This window comes from Armigeres subalbatus, chromosome 2, assembly GCF_024139115.2.
Source record: "Armigeres subalbatus isolate Guangzhou_Male chromosome 2, GZ_Asu_2, whole genome shotgun sequence".
In the NCBI taxonomy this organism is placed as follows: Eukaryota; Metazoa; Arthropoda; class Insecta; order Diptera; family Culicidae; genus Armigeres; species Armigeres subalbatus.
This window is the reverse complement of record NC_085140.1, coordinates 282,583,147-282,599,152: the sequence shown is the minus strand read 5'-3', so window position 1 is coordinate 282,599,152 and position 16,006 is coordinate 282,583,147. Positions and strand designations below refer to the sequence as shown.

The following is a 16,006-nucleotide window of genomic DNA, read 5'->3' as shown; positions in this document are numbered from 1 at the left end:
CCGTCCGACCAAACACCTATGTTTTGTATTTTTCCCTAAAATGTCCTTGGGTTTAGATAACATTGCGCATAAAATAAGCTGTTTTTATGAAATGGTTATTTTCATACAATTTTTCCAAAAAATTAACATCGTCTGTTTTATGAGGTGAATATTCCTGCCAGACGATGGTGATCCTAAAAGTAATCGTATTTTGGCAACACTGTGCAGTGGTGAGAACATCGTTAAATTACTTTTTTTCTGGCAACTCTGTATCATGTTTATTTACAATTAAATGTCAAAAACTTAAAACAACGACGGGAAGATTTTCACGCGAAGTGCTGTGGTCTTGGCTTGTGCAAACACAAATGGTGGCATGTAGGGCGAAAAAGAAAATTGCATCGTCGTCGTTGCTGTTTCATGGTCGTGGTCATTGTACTCGTAATTTCGTAACAATCCATCAGTATATAGTTAGTGAAAAGGGAAGATACAAGTTTGGGTACAAGAGAACCAGGGAGTGTGAAAAACAACAAAGTTGAGTGTTCTCCTGCGTTACATGCTGATGCCGAGCAGCATGTGTATAGGAATTAGAAAGGATTCGCTTCCAACCACAGTGGATACGCTTAGATTTGCTGATTCACGATATCGAGAAGTATTTTTTGTGAAGGTGAATTCGTACTGCGTACTCCGCGATCGTCTGATTCAATGGTATGCGGTGTGAATTCCGAAGAGCAAGGTCAATCTGCGAGATGGGTGCGTTCCTGGAGAAGCTGATGACGGCCAATCACAAGGAGCATGGCGAAGGCAAAAAACTTTCAGTGCAGGATCTATGCAAGGGTGGCGCTGTGTCATAAAAGAGGCACACTACACATAAACCATATTTAATTGGATTGGAATTATTTTGATAGACAGACTTGCAGGTCACAAAGTGGCCGATCATCGTGCAAACAATCTGCTCCAGTCGATCGTTCGAACACAGGAATTAGGAAATAACAATACGAAAGGTATTCATTCTGGGTTCCTCAAATTAAATGAATCCATGCGAGACATTCCGGAGCTGGCATAGGGAGTGGATAAATCTGGCACCACGGCAGTATGGGCGGTCATTTCCAGCCAAAACTTCTCAGGTAATCTTTAATTGTTCACCGATAATCTCAACCCAGGTTTACAAACCGAAACTTCCTTCCAGGTGAAAAGCAGCGAATCCAGAATGCTGGATGGTCCGTCACGACTTAAAGGGTAAACGGGAGCGTCGGACTGTCATGAATATTAAATGATTACGATTGTAAAAAAGTCAAGGATTTATGCCAGTGCGAACAGCTGGTATCCCACGAGCTTGAATATTTCTGCAAAACTCAAGATCCAACGGATGAGTTTCTGGTTTTTGTCTGCGACGGTATGTGAGATGTGATGAACAATGTCTACATCTGCCAGTTTGTACATAGTCGAATGCAGATCACCGATAGCTTGGAAGACATCGCCAACCAGGTCATCAATACGTGTCTACACAAGAATTACGACAATATAAGCATAATTATCATTGCATTCCCTGGTGTTCCAATGACCAACAAAGACGTTATCGAAAAAAAGAAAAGTTGGAAGCGGCACTGCACAAGAAGATGTAGGAGATGATAACCGAAATGGGCTCCAACGTGGAGTACAGTTTGCTATTGAAGCCAGTGGCGTAGCCAGAAAATTGGTTTGGGGGGGATTTCTGAACATTTTTTTTTCGAAAAAAAAATTTTCTTCCAAAAATTGTGTCTTTGGGGGGGGGGTTATACCTAAAACCACCCCCGTGGATACGCCACTGATTGAAGCGATTGAGGAAGGAAAACATCACTCGATACTGAGCTTTCATTTGTGTTTTCAAGGAGCTGTACCCGAGACTGGCGGACACTTGAGGCAGTGCAGATTTCTGGACAACGCGCTCGGTTGCTGGTGTCCCGAAGAATGCGACTTCGTCCTATTCTAGTCAGCAGGAGGCAGTCAGAACAGACTAAATAGGATTTCATTCAGTTGATCCATTCTAAAACTACCTTATATATATGAGCTTTGTTTTGTTTTGTATTCATTAAATAATTTTCATAACAAATTTCTGGATAACGATCAAAATTGACATACCATGGGAAATCATTCAGTTTTTAAACATGTATTTCAAGCCGTTTTCGAAAAAAGTTTGCCAACTTTCCCCAAAGGATTTCTCGAATTTTAATAATTGTTACATATGGCGTGAAGAAAAATTTATGCTTGGTTTGATCTAATTCAATTAACTATTATAGTTAACTATTTAACTCGTTAATTATTACGCGGGTAGGTTCTTAGGTTCGCATTCATTATTGAGTCTTTCTAACCGTCCGTTTGCACTGCTGATAGACAATAGCTCATCTCAGTGGAAGGTGGACTAAGCATACTAAGCATTATTTGATGTTAGGTTGAATGGAAATGTTTATTATTTGATTTATTTTGAAGCATTATGTAAATTTTCGTTTTTTTTTCAAGGGAACGTTGCAAAAATGAATATTTATAGAAAACTATTGCGTTTTTCTCGTAAATCCAGAGCATCCAGATGTGTTTCCTGGGTAGTCATTGCAAGCCATTTCTTCTCAGGCCTAGGGAAATCACGAACTTACTGAATTTAGTTTGCTATACAAGCTGGTTCCATGTGCAAATCATTATCAAAATTCTCGGATAACGATCCACCATGTTCGTTACTCGACACTAGGCTCTTGGCCACTGCTTCGACTATCGTAGCCAACCCAGCCAAGAATTACAAAATATAAATACACCTTGATTTGTTTACATGGTTTGGTTTTAGTCGATTAACACCTTTAGCGTCATTGAAACAATGAGTTAACCCTACGAAAAAGTACAAAAAATCAAAGAACAGGTGATATTTAAAAAGTTCTGAAAGTTCAGGTTAACCGATAAATCAATTAGGGTAATTTGCCAAATGTTGAACGGCTAATTTCTTGGCCCTCTGTTGAACGCACGTGCATTTCTTATGGAAGTTCAACAATAGGCAACAAATCAGCCGTTCAACATTTGGCAGAATACCGCGTAAAAAATCAGGCTGTATATATAATGCCTTCAGTTCGTCGGAATCATTTAGCAACAGAGTTGCTTTAAGAGCCTATTCAGATTACAAGCTTTATCACGTGTTAAGGTGGAGAAAGAAAATGAAATGTATGCGATGAGCATTAACCACAACATCAAGTTTTTTATCACTTAATAAATGGTGTAATCTGATTATCTAAAACACACGAGACTTGACTCTTGATATTGTATTTTCAGTTGAAAACTGAGCTCTCGCAAAAATAAATTACTATTTTCGAATGTCGTTACTGTATCGCAAGTAGTCACCACGTAGTTGTGCCATTCGAAACTTGGTGTCTTTTATTTTATGTTTAGTTTTATCTTTAGTTCCAGTTCCCATCTCTTCCATTTCCATTTCCAAACATTTCTCCTGTACGTTATCCATTACCCTACTCAGGCCCCATTAGTTTTCACTCATTCAAATTTTATTTTTCAAAACAGAACACAGCAGTTCATAAATTTTTCAAAAGGTGGGTTATACAAAAACCTGGATATCATTTCACCTAAAAGTGTCAAAGTATAACGTTGTCCCAATCCAAATAAAAAGATGTCTCTAAACATTGCTTTTTGTCTGCTCTGATGGTCAAGCTTTCAGTACACTGTTTGTTTAATCGACAAATATTTGTCATAGCCTGTTTCAACAAAATTTGACGTTTGCTGATTATTTGTTATGTGCCAGTACACGATGAGCAAATATTTGAATAAAACCTATTTGTCAAATACTATGTTTGAAAACTTTGTTTGACTATTTGTCAAATGTTGTTCAAAAGACAGTACATTGTTTGTCGTCAAACTCGCATTAGACATTGTACAAGAAGTTGAAATTGGTAACCAGAAGCAGGACACGAGTATGAGCAAATCAATATCTCCAGTAAAAAGATTAACCCTGACGTTGAGATTCTGCGCTACCGGAGAAAGCATCAATGCAATATTTTTTCAGGATTCCACTGACGACAATCTCCAGAATTGTTCCAGAGGTTTGCCGGGCCATATATGAGGCCCTTAAGAATCTTCTATCATCTATCATTGGAGAATTAATCCCTATGTTAGAAATGAGTACCCTAGAATTTTACAACTTTGTTGCAACATTTATAAAACTCGCAATTTGCTGCAACATTTATAAACCTCGCAGCTGTATCAAGGAGGATTACGCCTTTTTTCTTATGAGCAGTTCCTTCTAACTTTATTTATACTGCCGGTAGACGCATAATTGTTTCATGTTTGCTGGGATTTCCTTGGTCTATGTCCCTCTATTTTCCCCCGAACGTTTGGGTCCCCAGGTCCGATTACACCACATGAGTGGAATAATCTGTTTTAAATCAAATTTCCAAGGAACCGTCTACGGAACATCATTGGAACCGAATCTCTAAACAATGTGAAAAATATTGGACTGCTCTGAGGATAATCCGCACATATTTATCGGAGAAAATCCATAAATTTTTACTTTGAGATTTATGTGTACACACTTAACCATCTACTATCCCAGAACGCACTTAAAACAAACAGGACCAAGTTATTTTCTAGATTTGTTCTTTTCTTTTCGTTCCGGATCAGTCAATTCGTCCAAGTTTAAAATTATTTGTAAGTATTTGCAACTCAACATCGGTAAAGAGTTGCAAACATAATCAAATATTTAACAGTTTTGACAGTACACGATTTGTCATTTCTGCAAATATTTGTTATGCGCAGTGTTGCAAATATTTGATAAACGAATATTTGACAAGTCAGTACACACAAAGCAAATATATTTTTTAAAATTTAGCAAATATTTGTCAATTAGACAAACAGTGTACTGAATGCTTCAGCAAATCGGTATTTAACGTGAGACCCCTTCCAGGGGTTTACGAATTACGATACAGTGATATGAATTCGACGTTCACCGCATTTGCCAATGCTGTTGAAAAAGCTGGATAATAAAACGAGATTCTATCATTGACGCTCCGAAGTGGAGCTAAGCGACATCACCAATGCATAAGCTAACTAATGTCCGAGTCGTGAGTAGATATTTAAAAGAATGGTTTGCAGCCAAGCAGCAGTTAGTTCCAATATAAGAGGGTTCGCAGCCTAGTTTAGTACCATCTGATACTAAAATTTTCCATATTTTTGAAACAAATAGGCGATATCGATATACCCTGCTTTTGTGTTCCTCTGCCGTACGGAAGCTGCTAATCGGAGTTCTTCTTGCAGCATCGTCAGATGCCGAATCTACTGGCAATACCATTTGAATGGTAGTATCTTAAGTACGCATAGTTGCTGACCAGATTAGTAGTATTCGGGCGTTCCAAGTGGCCATTGGTGGCATTCGTGAGTCCTTCTGGATGGACCGTAAATATGTTCCGTGATTGGGTGGGATTGCTGTAGTTCATAGTGTTGACTCTTGAAATAGCCCTTAACCGTTTCTGGCATGTTTGAAAGCGTTCCTATTAGCACTGGAAGCGCTGAACAAGTACAATAGCTGATGCTGCTGGAGAGTAATATCCGTTTTTTGCTATTTCGTTGTTGCCTGGTGAAATCCTCGTTCTGTGATATCCTCGGTGATATCTAAGTAAATGTGTCTTGAAGGTTTTTGGATGGATGGATGTTTCTATATTGAATTTCATTTTGTTGTCATACGAAAATAGAACCATTTCTGGAAAATGGAAGCAGACATGGTAACTTATTAGACCATTTCATTCATACCACTGCTACCATGATACGTATAAACACTACCTGGGCAAATGACCTCATCAAGAAACCGGATGGGCACGTAACCATGCGATGATTTTTTTTTTTGCAATTTTGTTGTTGATTGGAAGATATTGAGCACTTTTCGCTTAACTTTCAACATAGGACCCGTTAATTTCCAGATTGTGGATCGTCACGACATTCTGCTATAGAATGGGTGTTGGATTGAACTCGCTAATGATGGTAAAACGGCTGTTTTACGGGAAACGGGATTTACCGGCAAAACATTGACAAACTTCGGCAAAACATTGACAAACAAAAAGCAGTTGTCAAAACAAACAAAAAAAAAAACAACTTTCAATTCACCTCGCATGATAGGAGAGACAAGGGTTTAAAGGATTTTGTGGGGGAAAAAAACTTATAAGGAAACAGGGGTTAAAAATTCCCAAAAAAGAACTTGATTGTTTTTCAATAGTTCCAGGCGAAAAAAAATATAGGTATCTTAAGAAAAGTGTCTCAGAAAATTAAAAGGAACCATTTAAGCAAAAAATATTTTTTCACGGGAAAGGTCTATTGCAGTCACACGTAGCAATTTTTTACTTTAAGCAATGACAGATTTACTCTCATGCAAATCTAAACAAAACGAAAAACTTATTTTTCGGCCACAAAATTTAATTTCATTCCTATTTTTGCAGTGCAACACTGCCATCTGAAAACGTTTTCACTTTTGCGAGCGAAAAATTTGCTAGTGCTGCACTAGCAAGCGCAATTTCGTTTCTGCGAGTTGAGAATTTTTAACGCTTAGCAGTCACACATTGCAAGCGAGCGTTTGCTTACGAGTTGTCATTTGTTTGCATGCAATCACTTTCAGTGTAGTCAGACAGGAAATTTTTTGACAGTTGTCACTTTCTGCGAGCAAAATGCTCGTTGCGAGTGATTTGCTTGCAACGTCTGACAGCACCTTTAGATTTGGTCTATTTTACTGTCAAAATTTAGAATAGAACGCCACCAGTGAAAACGTCCTTAGTATCTATTTTCATTGGTTTGGTACACGCACATTCTGATGTCAAACCCGTATCTCTGCACTGTAAACCTCGCATTACTCATTAATGAGGAAAAAGAGCAAGATTACTTTTGACAGATATTGAATTATTTTTGATAGATGTTTTGTTGGTCTTGCTGGGTAGCACCAGCCATTCTTATGAGCGGGGGATTTCATAATTTCCGAACTGTCACTTTTGAGTTTAATTTTGTTTTAATTCGCGAATCGGACCAAAGCCTAAACAAATCTTTTGCCCTTTAATGGGTGAAAAAATTAGAAGGGTTGTGTAGAAGATACGACCGCACGTCGTAAACTATGTATAAAAAACTGGTGCAAAAAAATTCGATGTAAAATACCACTAACAGGGTATTATACCACCGTTGGGTATTTTACCCTACACGGACAGATAAATCAACCCAAACTTTGAGTTCAATATACGCACTATTGAGAATATCGCAGAAAAAAATTACCCAAATTTGGGTAGTTTTCCCTTTCTTCCCATGATTGTTGTCAAAACTAGAGCAAGATGTAAACACCTCACCGGGGTTGCTCAGCCCAATAACCCAAATTTGAGTAAATTCAATATTCTCAATTTTGAGTTGATCAAGGTCCGCTTTGGATATATTAAACTTAGCTTTGGGTAAATTGTTTACATGGGATTAAAGGCAAACTACCTAGTGCCAGAAAAGCCATTTTACTCAAATTTGAGTTATTGGTCCAAACCCCGGTTTTGAGTGTAAACAACCCACTTTTGGGTAGTTTTGGTTTTCAGTGTATATAATGTCGTCACATTTCCATATGTTTCTACTTTTTCTTGAGTTTTATCGAGGGTCAATGATGAAGGAAGCACTCCTATTCATACATCATGCATAATTCAATAATAGATAATAGCCAAAAAGTAGGCAATTACCTATAATTAAAACGCGCTATGCGAGGTTAATTTAAATCAAATAAAAGCTTTTTCAAACGATGTTTACCAAGAAAACCTTTTTTTTAAGCAGAAGTGAACCCCATTGCAGTATTGCACGGCACACGAAATTTAGGAAAAGTTGCTTCCTGTCATAAATATCAATTAAATAATGCAGTCGCATGCATGTTAGGCCGGGAATGGGGTAAGAAACCCTACTACAGTAGCCATTCGGTAACTGAAAGATGTTTACTTTTCAGTTAACGAATGCCATTCGATAACTGCAACGCATTCTAGACGTCAAACGGTTGTCAATCGACGTCAGATGCAGTAAAAGTGCACCCAAATGTGCAGCGCAATGCAGCTGTCATTGAATCTGACATAAGTTTGAAGTTTAGCGGTCCGATAACTGCAAAACTGTTGCATCTATCGAATTGCAGTTAAAAAGCATTGCAGTTAAATGACTTGCAGTTATCGAACGTCTACTGTACATTTATACGATTCGAGTTCCTTGCTGTTGTGCGAACAAACGTGGCGTGAATCGCTTATGGAAACAATTTATAATTGACCCGATAATGTTCATACTAGTGCTGTCCAATGAGCAGCTCGAAGTAGCTCGAAGTTGTTCCTGTCACGCTCATGCCCGTTTGTTGACAAAAAAGAATGAGTAGGACGGGAACAACTTCGAGCTACTTCGAGCTGCTCATTGGACAGCACTACTGAAAAACGATTTGGACCACATATAAACGATGATGAAATGTCAAAATTTAATATGCTGTTTCGTGGTTTTTACCCATGAGCTGTTGTTATTTAGTTGCATTTCCTTTGTGTTTTGTTTATTTATTGTTGTCGGCAGGGTTCGTGTTCGTATCGCTCACTCAATCTCACCCGCATAATTAAAAACAACATGTTATATGGTCAGAATCATTATTACGGTGTAAGATATAGCTTCACAGTTTACGTTGCGGTTATCGAATACTTTTCGATCGATTCAACCATATCTGCTCGACAACATCACTAAATGTCAACATATAACATGTTGTCTCTAAAATGTTCTTTATTTCCTGCATTATATGTCAACATTTTATCATACTGTTGAGCGAAAATTTTGCAAGCGAAAACAGACGATTTTTTATGGTGACATAACTTAACAACCCATTCAACATATTGTTATTCGTCAAATAACCGTACCACAAACTGTTAAAACTTTATATGAGATTGTTCATTTACAGTTGTCAACAGTAAAGGATACTGTTGTCGACCGCACTGGAAAATATTCATGTACAGTTTGTAATTATGCGGGCAGGTAGAGGTGTGCGCCGGTCCGATATTTGGCGGCGGCGGCGTTTGTCAGAATTTTGGCCGGCGGTGGCGGCGTTTCCGGCGTCACGCCGATAGCCATTTTAGTCGGCGGCGGCGGCGGCGTGAATCGGCGTGGCAATTTTTCCATTACGTTTTTCTAAGATTTTTTTTGCATTTTTTCGGCATATTTTCAAGACATTCAAAAACAGATTTTTTTATTTTCGCATGAAAAATCTAATGAACTTTTCCAGAAAAATCTGGAGGAAAACCAAAATTTGAAAAATATTTTCGAATTGTTTGAAGTTTCGAGAAATCTTTGGAATTACCAAGAGAAGCTCTTTTGAATTCCCAAATAAAATTGTTTGGAATTTCAGAAGAAAATTACATGAGAAACTTCATAATTTTTACAAAAAAATGTTCTTAACTTCTACAGGAAAAACGGAAATTTATGAAAAGGTCTTGTTGACATCCTATTGAGTATTCTTCCAAATTTGTACAGAACATTATTGATAATTGTAGTAGAGTGCGGCTTGTTGAATGGGTGTTTTACCGTTGGCTTTCTCAATCTAGAATAATAAAGACGGCTTGTTTGGCATGGCCAACGATAAAACAGTCAATTCTTAAGAATTTCCGCGGGAGACTCTAAGGAGTTTTCGAGAAAAATTCTCTGGAATGTTCAGGAGAAATTCTCCGTAAGTGTTATTAATTAACGACTGGTAAACTTGTTGCATTAAAAATCTGGCCCATAGACTGAGAAAGCCAGATCCTTAATGCATTCTCCGTAAGTTTAACGGAAACTTCTTTTGAATTTCCGCGGAGGATTGTTCAAAACGATTCAACGAAAAATTGTTCAAAATTCTTGGAATTCTACGGAAATACTTTGTGCAGAAAACGTTCGATAACTGCAATTCATTTAACTGCAATGCTTTTAACTGCATTTCGAAAGTTTTCAGTCAGTCAGTTTTGCAGTTATCGAACAGTTAAGCATCAAAACTATGTCAAATGATCACTGCATAGCGGTGAACAATCAGATGCACTTCTATTATGACGACGTCTACAATTCTTTGACGTCTAGAATGCGTCATGTTACAGTTATCGAACGACTAGTGTATTGTCCGTAAGAAAATCTTGGGAAATTCCATTGGCCGAAAGCCGTATGTCCGAACTGGTAATTTAGCCGAAAATGTCGTTTTCCCTAACAGGTCGGTTTGCCGAATAGGTCATCAACCCAAAGATGCCGATTGGCCGATATGGTCGTTTGACAGAATAGGTCACTTGTCCGAAAATATCGTTTAGGCCAACAGGTCTTACGGCCAAATGTCAATAAAGCCCCAAACGCAATACAACGGTACGGCAACGGAAACGGAAAATTTGACAGTTAGCCCATATATTTTCTGTCAAATTTGCCGTTTCCGTCGCCGTTCCGTTCTATTGCGTTTGGGGCTTAACTGAATGGATAATTTAGTCCATAATATCCATCCGTTTGGCTTAATGACATTTACGTTGAAAAGACTGTTAAACGAAATTTCGTAACACCTCTACTTTTAAGTCGATACTAACGTTTAAGCCAAAAGCCATCTAACCAAACCCCATTAAGCAGAATTGAACGTTTAAGGCCACCTTACACCTCGGGAATTTGGTCCGCGGATTTTTTCCCCATGCATTTTTGCATATGCGATGTTTTCGGGATTTGGGCACGGAAAATCAAAATCCCGGCCCCATTTAAAATGCACGGGGATCAAAATCCGGCGGAAAATTTTCCCGAGGTGTAAAGGCTGCCTTACACCTCGGGAATTTGGTCCGCGGATTTTTTCCCCATGTATTTTTGCATATGCGATGTTTTTGGGATTTGGGCACGGAAAATCAAAATCCCGGCCCCATTTAAAATACACAGGGACCAAAATCCGGCGGAAAATTTTCCCGAGGTGTAAGGCAGCCTTTATCCGAAACTGTTATCAGGTCAAAAATGGTCCGATCAAAAATGTATTTTTTCCGAAAACGACATACAGCCGAAATGGACATTCAGCCGAACTGGTAATTTGGCCGAAAAAATCTTTTATCAAATAGATCATTTGACCGAAAATGGTGTTTGGTAAGAATGGTAATTTGACCAGAAAATGTCCTTTCTGCAAAACAACTTTTCTGGCCGACCAGCATTTTTTGTCAAATGACCAATTCGGATAAACGTCTTCTTTGGCAAAATAACCAATTCAGCCGAACGACACTTTTCGAAAAAGGTTGCCGAAAGGACATTTAAGTTCCAAATGACTCTTTCTGTCAAATGCCATTTTTTACCAAATGGCCTTTTGGTCAAATGATGTATTTTCGGTCAAACGACTTTTTCACCCGAGCGGCATTTTCAGCTAAATGACCTGTTAGGGTAAATTTTTTTTACAAATCCGTCCAAATTTTCCTTTTAGCTGAACATCGCTTTCGGTCAAACTACATTTTCGGTCAAACCAATTTTGATCTGATAACAGTTTCCGTTTTGCTAAATGGTACCTGGCTAGATGTCTTTTGGTCTAAAGTCTAGTATTGACCTAAAAATAGAGAGGCCACGAAATTTTGTTCAATGGTCAATTGTCAAAAAGACCATTTCGCCAAACAAGTGGCCATTTCTGACCATATTACCCGTTCAGTACGAGGTTCAGTCATTGAAATTTGGCCGTATGACCCCGTTTGGCCAAATGACCCATTCTGTCAAAAAACTATTTCTTCTAAATGGCATTTTTGGACAACGATGGTTTCGGCCAGACGACCTGTTAGGGCAAACGGCTTTTTCTGCCAAATTACCAGCTCGGCCGTCTGTCACTTTCGGTCTTATTGGAGAATACTCAACAGAGACTCAATAGGAACTTTCTGTGAATATTCTGAATATTTTCCTGTAGAAATTTGGAACAACTCCCCGGAAAAACTCTGTAGAGCTTCTCATGTAAATTCCAAACAATTTTCCTTGGTAATTACAAAGAGTTCTCGAAACGTGAAAGTAGTTCCCGTGGAAAATCTGAAAATAATTTTCAAATGAATATTCTAGAAAAACTTGAAGAATTTTTGGGGAAGTTCATCAACTTTTTGAGGCGAGATTCAAAAGATTCTCCAGTTATTGTCGTGAAAATATCCTTAATGACCAATTCAGCCGAACGACACTTTTGACCGAATGTCCATATTGATCAAATTGCCCTTTCTACCAAACTACTATTTCAGCCGAAGGACAAGCTCACGATTTTTTTAGCCAAAGGAACTGTTCGACCAAATAAGATTCTCGGCCAAATATCTGCAGGCTACATAGTCTGAAAACATAATGAGAGCATATAGAATATTTTGATTTTGACAAAATGATTCACAATTGGTTTTCAAATATGTATAAATCATCATGATTGATTATATATTTTGATCTCATGTTGCTGTAGATTACTAAATTAAATGATATGACATCAAAATGTGTACTTATTTTGCTATCGGAAACCAATATCAAATTTAGTTTTCGATTTCCTCTCATCGACAGCAGAATAGTTTTGATTTGATGTCACGGTAAGCTGATTCTGCTAAACGCTTTGTTATTTCAACCGTTAAAAGACCAAAAGATATTAAATTAAGTGAACATAATCGATGAATACACAACATTAAAACAAGTTATCGATTTGCTCTTAAGCTTTGCTCGGGTAGGCTTCTACCAATTAATATTTTCGGTTAAACGATTCGGCCTAACAACTTTCAGTCTTGTGACTTTCTGCCGAACAACTCTTTTCTATTCAAAAATTCAATTTAAATTAGATTTTCATTTTTTCATTTTTCGCAACACGCTTAGTTTTTACGGAGAGCTCTTCGAAGTTTTAACAAGGTATTGTAAGGAATTTTCATGGAAATAATTGGTATCCTCACGAAAAATTCTCTGAAGTTTCAACGTAATGTTGTAGAGATCTATCAGCAAATTGTACGGAAAATCCAATGAATCTTAGGAGTTTCCACTGAAAATTTCAATCGGCGTGGAAAATTATAGATCAGCGGCGTGGCAAATTTTAAATGGCGGCGCGCCGATGCAAAAATGTCGGCGGCGGCGGCGTGCCAAAAACTGCCGGCGGCGGCGGCGTGGCGCGGCGGCGCACACCTCTAATCTCAGGAGCACAGGATGCTCCATCACGAAAATTTTCGAGGAGAAATCGCTTTTGGGGAAAGGAAAACAGCCTGGAGAGTGATAACAATTTTTCGCTCACTTCGATTGCCGCCAAACGTTAGTTTGCTCTTTTTCTTTCATATTCGAGTCTTTTCGTTGCGTCTTCAATGCAGATGGTAGTAGCTTATGTAGAACAAATAACTTAATGCTTTTATACAGATAGCGTGGTGGTGTGGCTAGAGTAAGCGCATCCCTACGGCTATTATGGGCCAAACACAATTGATACGTTTGCGTGCGTTTTGACAGTTTTCCCATGGGAAAACTGTCAAAACGCACGCAAACGTATCAATTGTGTTTGGCCCATTATTGTTACTATTCTGGGTTCGAATCCCGGCGCGGCCATACAATTTTGTAATTGTTCTGCGAAAATTCTCGCGAAAAGTGTGAGTTGGTAAAAAGTGATGAAACGAAAAAGGATTTTCATCTAATAGGCAAGATTTTCGTTTATCATTCATTTCATTTATTTAGTTAACATCTAAACAGATAACACTGAATCAACAATTTGACGCCACAATGCACGGTTCGAGGCCGCATCTCTCCATCCTCGGATACGCCCCACGCTCGCCAAGTCGTTCTGCACCTGGTCTGCCCATCTCGCTCGCTGCGCTCCACGCCGTCTCGTACCTGCCGGATCGGAAGCGAACACCATCTTTGCAGGGTTGCTGTCCGGCATTCTTGCAACATGTCCTGCCCATCGTACCCTTCCGGCTTTAGCTACCTTCTGGATACTGGGTTCGCCGTAGAGTTGGGCGAGCTCATGGTTCATTCTTCGCCGCCACACACCGCCTTCTTGCACACCGCCAAAGATGGTCCTAAGCACCCGTCTCTCGAATACCTGAGTGCTTGCAAGTCCTCCTCGAGCATTGTCCATGTTTCATGTCCGTAGAGGACTACCGGTCTTATTAACGTCTTGTACATGACACATTTGGTGCGGTGGCGAATCTTTTCGACCGCAGTTTCTTCTGGAGCCCGTAGTAGGCCCGACTTCCACAGATGATGCGCCTTCGTATTTCACGACTAACGTTGTTGTCAGCCGTTAGCAAGGATCCGAGGTAGACGAATTCCTCGACCACCTCGAAGGTATCCCCGTCTATCGTAACACTGCTTCCCAGGCGGGCCCTGTCGCGCTCGGTTCCGCCCACAAGCATGTACTTTGTCTTTGACGCATTCACCACCAGTCCAACTTTTGTTGCTTCACGTTTCAGGCGGGTGTACAGTTCTGCCACCTTTGCAAATGTTCGGCCGACAATGTCCATGTCATCCGCGAAGCAAATAAATTGGCTGGATCTGTTGAAAATCGTACCCGGCTGTTACACCCGGCTCTCCGCATGACACCTTCTAGCGCAATGTTGAACAACAGGCACGAAAGTCCATCACCTTGTCTTAGTCCCCGGCGTGATTCGAACGAACTGGAGTGAAATCTTCACACAGTTTTGCACACCATCCACCGTTGCTTTGATCAATCTGGTAAGCTTCCCAGGGAAGCTGTTCTCGTCCATAATTTTCCATAGCTCTACGCGGTCTATACTGTCGTATGCCGCCTTGAAATCAACGAACAGATGGTGCGTTGGGACCTGGTATTCACGGCATTTTTGAAGGATTTGCCGTACAGTAAAGATCTGGTCCGTTGTCGAGCGGCCGTCAACGAAGCCGGCTTGATAACTTCCCACGAACTCGTTCACTAATGGTGACAGACGACGGAAGATGATCTGGGATATCACTTTGTAGGCGGCATTAAGGATGGTGATCGCTCGAAAGTTCTCACACTCCAGTTTGTCGCCTTTCTTGTAGATGGGGCATATAACCCCTTCCTTCCACTCCTCCGGTAGCTGTTCGGTTTCCCAGATTCTGACTATCAGTTTGTGCAGGCAAGTGGCCAGCTTTTCCGGGCCCATCTTGATGAGCTCAGCCCGATACCATCCTTACCAGCTGCTTTATTGGTCTTTAGCTGTTGAATGGCATCCTTAACTTCCCTCAAGGTTGGGGCTGGTTGGCTTCCATCGTCCGCTGAACTGACGTACTCATCTCCTCCGCTGCCTTGACTTTCACTGCCTGTACTCTCAGCGCCATTCAGATGTTCCTCGTAGTGCTGCTTCCACCTTTCGATCACCACACGTTCGTCCGTCAAGATGCTCCCATCCTTATCCCGGCACATTTCGGCTCGCGGCACGAAGCCTTTGCGGGATGCGTTGAGCTTCTGATAGAACTTGCGTGTATCTTGAGAACGGCACAGCTGTTCCATCTCCTCGCACTCCGCTTATTCCAGGCGGCGTTTCTTCTCCTGTAAAAGGCGGGTCTGTTGTCTCCGCTTTCGTCTATAACGTTCCACGTTCTGCCGGGTACCTTGCTGCAGCGCGACCGCCCGCGCTGCGTCCTTCTCCTCCAGAATCTGTCTGCACTATTCGTCGAACCAATCTTTCCGTCGACTTCGTCCCATATACCCGACGTTGTTCTCCGCTGCGTCGTTAATGGTTGCTTTAACCTTCTGTCTGTGCTCAAAAAAACTTACGTTGTCTGTGCTCTGGGGTCAAATTGACCCTAAATTGAAATTGCTATAACTTTTTTAATGTTAGCCAATTTTGGATTTCTTGGTCTGTTTCGAAAGATAATTTAATCATCTTTCAGGTCGTTACCGAAGATTGACTAAAGGTGGGCAGGGAACATCGCGGGAGGGGTTTTAGTGAACAAGGGTACAAAAACAGTGATTTTTCATGATTATTTTACTTATATCCGAAAATCCTACCCATTTTGAACTGCAACTTTTTTTAAAAAAGCTATGCAGGAAGGCATGTGCTTTGGCATGAGGCGTTGATAAGTTTAGAACTCGGCCGCCAGGTGGTGGTATATT

General features: G+C 40.1%; 1 long non-coding RNA gene across 1 annotated transcript; it reads left to right on the top strand.

Moving 5' to 3' along the window:
• Window positions 1–314: 314 nt before the first annotated feature.
• LOC134216442 (uncharacterized) lies at window positions 315–3,212 on the top strand. The gene is made up of 2 exons (XR_009980671.1): window positions 315–1,103; window positions 1,166–3,212. It is a non-coding gene; the product is annotated as an uncharacterized LOC134216442 (long non-coding RNA).
• The last annotated feature ends 12,794 nt before the right edge of the window (window positions 3,213–16,006 follow it).